Source organism: Lycium barbarum, chromosome 5, assembly GCF_019175385.1.
Source record: "Lycium barbarum isolate Lr01 chromosome 5, ASM1917538v2, whole genome shotgun sequence".
Taxonomy (NCBI): domain Eukaryota; kingdom Viridiplantae; phylum Streptophyta; class Magnoliopsida; order Solanales; family Solanaceae; genus Lycium; species Lycium barbarum.
Window position 1 is genome coordinate 124,621,374 of NC_083341.1, and position 6,225 is coordinate 124,627,598.

The following is a 6,225-nucleotide window of genomic DNA, read 5'->3' on the forward strand; positions in this document are numbered from 1 at the left end:
AACACCATAAACTTTAGTTTATTTGGGAAAATAACTAGGGTTAGGTAAGAACAAATAACAAGAAATCGGGGCTTTAAACCTTGTCTAATAAATTCACTTAGGAATAAGAGCAATTTACTTGGCATAATTAACCGTTCTTCATGCATACTTTCTTATATTTGGAAAAAGCATAGAAAGAAATAATCTTTTCTTATTTGGAAATAGTTTAGATTCACATAGAGGTTAAGTGCATCCATACAAACGATCCATTAGAAGTATATCAAGATCGATACCCATGATCATACACTTTATTTGACGGGGACACAACCTTGGTTCTTTTTACCCATATATTTACAACTTTAAATTTCTAGTCACTTTCAATTAGTCCACAAATCACAACAACTATAAAACCCTTTTTTCTGGAATACACCAGGACCGCAAGATTAGTATAATATTTATTTAGTAAACTTTTCACGCCATATTCTCTGTGGGATTCGACCTCAACCTCGTTGGGTTACTATATTTGACATCGTCCGCTTTACACTATTAAAAGCGTAAATTTGAGCGAATCACTATGGCTTCTTGTATTGATACGATACCCGTCCCTGCTGAGGATATTAGGCCTATAGAGGGCGCCGTTATGACTGTCGCTAATCAGGACCTAGTGGGGAGATTCAGGAAGTTAGAGCCACCGAGGTTCTCTGGTACTTCGTCTGAGGATGCCTATGAGTTTATTCTTGATATGCATGAGTTGCTGCACCGTATGGGGATAGTGGAGATCCACGGTGTTATTATGTGTCCTACCAATTTCGTGGCGACGCGAAGACGTGGTGGAGGTATTTCGTGGCGTGCAAACCTGAAGGTTCTCCTCCTTTGACTTGGACTCAGTTCTACCGGGCTTTCCCTGAGAAGTATGTGCCTCGATCTTTGAGAGAGACTCGTAGGGAGAAATTTTTACACCTTGAGCAGAGGGGCATGTCTTTAGAGTCCTATGTGACCCGTTTCCTTTATCTGGCTCGTTATTCCACTCCGTTGATCCTACTGAGGCCGATAGGATCAGGCGCTTTGTTGGAGGACTAGTGAGCTTTCTACAGATTCCTTGTCTTCAAATAGAGTCTATGGGGGCTTCCCTCCAGTCCATTATTGAGCATGCTTCTATGGTTGAGGGCGAAAAGGCCCGTGCTTTTTATGGTGGTGACAAGAGGCCACGTCAGACTGGTAGTTTCGGGGGTTCTGGGTTGAAGGGCGCCGGTCAGTTTTTGAGGCCACTTCAGCCCTATTCCGGTTGCCCCGTTCATTCGGCATTTCTGGCTTCCTCTAGTGAGCTACCTAGGTAGAGAGCTCCTGAGAGTTCATTTTTCGAACCAGCGGATAGGGTTGCTTCATCCGGGTCTTCAGTTTCCGTGTTTCAGCACTCGACTCCTCTTACCTGTTACTTTTGTGGAGAGGTTGGGCATGTTTCCAGGAGATGTCCCAGACTTAGGCAGGATTATCAGCAGCCGAGAACTCTTGTATCATCCGGTGATAGAGGTGGGACTTCTCAGAGAGGCGATACTCAGTCAGGTCGCGTTACTTCCCATGGTTCTAGAGGTGGGCCCCCGCCAGCTAGAGGTGGTACTCAGAGTGTGAGAGGGGGATCCCAGACTGGGCGTAGTGGAGCCCATTATTACTCATTTCCTGGTAGGCCTGAGGCAGAGGCCTCAGATGCTGTGATCTCAGGTACCATTTCTGTCCGTCATAGAGCAGCATCTGTGTTATTTGATCCTGGATCCACTTATTCTTATATATCTCCATTTCATGCCGTTAGTTGGGATTTGCCTTGTGATAGCATAGATATACTTGTGCATGTGTCTACTCCTATCGGAGATTCTGTGGTTGTTGATCGAGTCTACCGGTCTTGTTTGGTTACTTTTATGGGGTACGACACTTGGGTAGATTTGATGATTCTTGATATGGTGGATTTTGATATTATATTGGGTATGTTCTGGCTCTTTTCTTATCATGTGATCTTGGACTGTCACGTCCAGACAGTCGCCTTAGCCATGCCGGGCATTCCTAGGCTTGAGTGGAGAGGTACTCCTAGTCTCACTTTGAAGAAGATCATTTTCTTCCTTCGGGCTAAGAAGTTAGTAAGTAAGGGGTGTTTAGCGTCTTTGGCGCATGTTCCAGATACGACTGTTGCATCTCCATCCCTTGAGTCTATCCCCATTGTGAGTGAGTTCGCAGAGGTATTTCTGTCGGATTTACCGGGTATACTACCAGTTGAAGATTAAGGCAGAGGATATTCCGAAACAGCATTTCGGACGAGATATGACCACTATGAGTTTTTAGTGATGTCTTTTGGGCTTACCAATGCCCCGACTGCATTTATGACCTTGATGAATGGCATCTTTAGGCCGTTCCTTGATTCCATTGTGATTGTGTTTATTGGTGACATCTTGGTGTACTCCAAGAGTAGAGTGGAGCATGAGAGCCATCTCCGTACCGTTCTTGGGTTGTTGAAGAAACATAGCATGTTGGCTAAATTTTCTAAGTGTGATTTCTAGTTAGAGTCTGTAACATTTTTGGGCCATTTGGTGTCCAATGAGGGGATTATAGTTGATCCACAGAAGATTGAGGCTGTATGGGGTTGGGCGAGGCCCACTACGGTTACTGAGATTTGTAGTTTTATGGGTTTGGCCAGTTATTACAGTTGCTTTGTAAAGGATTTTGCTGCCATTGCTTCATTCTTGACTAGATTGACTCAGAAGGATGTTCCTTTCCAGTCGACGAATGATTGTGAGGAGAGCTTCCAAAAGCTCAAGCTTCTTTTGACTACAGCCCCGATCCTAGCCTTAGCTGTGGAAGGTAAGGATTTCTCGATCTATTGTGATGCTTCCTGTATGGGTTTGGGTGCGGTGTTAATGTAGGAGGGTAGAGTGATACCTTATGCTTCCTGTATGGGTTTGGGTGCGGTGTTGATTCAGGAGGGTAGAGTGATATCTTATGCTTCCCGTCAGTTAAAAGTTCACGAGAAGAATTACCCTACCTATGATTTGGAGTTGCTAGCCGTAGTCTTCACTTTGAAGCTTTGGAGGCATTACTTGTACGGTGTTCAATGTGAGGTTTTTACTGATCACTGTAGCCTTCAACATGTGTTTACTCAGAGGGATCTTAATTCTAGGTAGCGCCGATGGATGGAGCTCCTGAAGGACTATGGCATCTCTATTCTGTATCACCCTGGTAAAGCCAATGTGGCAGCCGATGCCTTGAGTCGCAAGGCGGTGAGTGTGGAGAGTTTAGCTCGATTGATTGTTTCCGAGCGTCCGTTGGCCATAGAGGTTTAGACTCTGGCCAATGGTTTCGTCCGACTTGATATTTCAGCCCCGGGCAGGATCTTGGCCTATATAGAGGCGAGGTCATCATTATTGGATCGGATCAAGGCTCATCAGTTTGAGGATGCTCAGTTGAGCAAGATCCGAGATAGGATTTCGAGAGGTGAGGCCAAGGAGGCCGTGATTAATTCTGAGGGCATTCTGAGGATTAGAGGACGCGTGTGCGTTTATCATGTTGGTGATTTGATTCAGTTGATCTTATCTGAGGCTCATAGCTCTCGCTATTCCATTCATCTGGGGGCGACTAAGATATACCGAGACTTGAGACATTACTATTGGTGGCGTCGGATGAAGAGAGATATAGTTGACTTTGTGGCTAAGTGTCGGCAGGTTAAATATGAGCACCAGTGGCCCGTAAGGGTGCTTCAGAGGATGCCCATTCCCGAGTGGAAGTGGGAGAGAATTACCATATATTTTGTCACGGGTCTTCCGAAGACCCTTGGCAAGTTTGACTCCATTTGGGTGATAGTGGATCGGTTGACTGAGTCCGCTCATTTTGTTCCAGTTCAAGTATCCTATACCGCGGAGAAGTTAGCTAAGATGTACATTTAGGATATTGTGAGATTACATGGGATCCCTATTTCTGTTGTATCTGATCGGGGTACTATCTTCACTTTCCGATTTAGAGGGCATTTCATGAGGAGTTGGGTACCCAATTGGACTTTAGTACAGCTTTCCATCCCCAGAACGATGGCCAGTCCGAGCGGTCAGGTGTTTGAGGACATGTTGAGAACGTGTGTTTTTGATTTTTGTGGTCATTGCGATCAGCACTTGCCCTTGGTGGAGTTTGCGTACAATAACAATTACTATTCAAGTATTGGCATGGCGCCTTTTGAGGCCTTATATGGTAGGAGATGTAGATCTCTGATTGGTTGGTTTGATGGGTTCGAGGATCGATCTTGGGGCACAGATCTATTGAGAGAGTCCCTTGATAGGGTGAGAGTTATTCAGGCTAAGCTTTTGGCAGCTCAGAGTCGGCAAAAGATGTACGCGGACCGGAAGGTCCGGGATTTGAAGTTTGATATCGGTGACCAGGTTCTATTGAAGGTTTCACCCATAAAGGGTGTTATGAGGTTTGGTAAGAGGGGCAAGTTGAGCCCCAGGTACATTGGTCGGTTTGAGATTGTGGATTGTATCGGCGATGTAGCTTATGAGTTAGCATTGCCGCCAGGTTTGGAGGGAATTCATCCGGTCTTTCATGTTTCGATGCTGAAGAAGTACCATGCCGACGGGACCTACATTGTTCGCTGGGATTCTATATTTCTTAATGAGAATTTGACTTATGAGGAGGAGCCTATCACGATCTTGGATAGGCAGGTCCGGAAGTTGAGGTCAAAGGAAATTGCTTCTGTGAAGGTGCAATAGAAGCACCGTCCTATGGAAAAGGCTACTTGGGAGACCGAGTATGACATGCGTAGCCGATATCCCCAGCTGTTCATTGATTCAGGTATTTCCCTACTTTCATTTTTTTCTTCGCTCGAGGGCGAGCGACGATTCAATTGGTATCTGATGTAACGACCCGTTTGGTCATTATAGTCTTTTCGATATTTTTTCCAGTTTTCGAGCATTGATTAGCTCACTTTTGACCCGAGGGGACTGTTGACACGCTTCTCGAGGTGTCTGGACCAGATTCGGGCAACTTTTGGAAAATATGGTCTTAAAGTGAAAATGTTTGACCCGAAGTTGACTTTAGGGTAAACGGACCCTTTTTGAAATTCTGTCGATTTCAAGAGGTTCTGATGGTCATTTAGTATTTGGGTGTGTATTTGGTTCGTTTCCCAATGCACTTGGATGCATTTCGGGACTTGGGTTGGGAAATGAGAGTTAAGGCATCGGGGGTTGACTCGGTTAATGAGACCTCCGATAGGAATTTCGAGGCCACGGACGCGTTCGTAGCGCGTTTTTAAGTGTGTCTATGTATATGGTATATGAGCAGATGGCCTCGGGAACTAGTCGGAAAATCGAATCGAGTTGTGAGACTTTGGGAGTTTTCTGGTGTCTGGTGCCTGCTTTGGCGGCACCAGCACCATGGCAGCGGCACCGCTGGGGCAGTCCCAGTACCACTAAAGCGGGTGACGGGTAGTTCGTGACATTAATAAAGTGTTAAAAGTCCTTAGAGCCTCATTATGTCCTATTTCGATATTTGAGCTTGAAGAAACTGTTCTTAGGGATATTTGGAGGAGAATCTTGGAGGTAAATCTTGTCCATTTCTTCATTCTTCCTTTAATCCATTATCATGTTAGATTCCCCTTTTTCCTTAATAAACCCATGGTGATGGGAGTTCAAGAGGGTTTTGGAAGAACATTGTTCCTAGGATTATTAATGATAAATTGGTGATGTTTATGTTAGATATTGACTAATCTAAGCTTATTAATCATATATCTTCCATTTTTAGCGTTGAATTTCGGATTTGAAGACTTAGGGTTTATACCCAATTTGGGAGTTTTGCTTGAAATAAGAAATTAGGCTAATCCTTGAGTTAAATCAACAATTAGTGGTTGGGTTATGATTACCTAGTGCTTAATTTGGTATTTTGTCCTCGAATTCCCGTTTTTCCCTTGTTGGCCCGTTTCCCTAATTTCTAGGGTTAGAATGGACTAGATTGAAATAATAGCAATATTAGTATCATTCTTCATGATTTCTAATATAGAATTCGATTATGCTTAGACTACTTTGGTTCTGAGGTTCAGCGGAAGGGCAAGGCAAAGGTGTGAGTTGTTGGTGTTGCGGTTCGGCAATCCAGGTAGGTTATGGCTTACCCTTGGTGAGACTTCGTATAGCGAAACACATATTTAGATTATATTGTCGGAGACAGCATGTGAACCTTCGGGTATGAAGTTGGTTTGGATATTGCCTTAGGTTGGGCCCTATT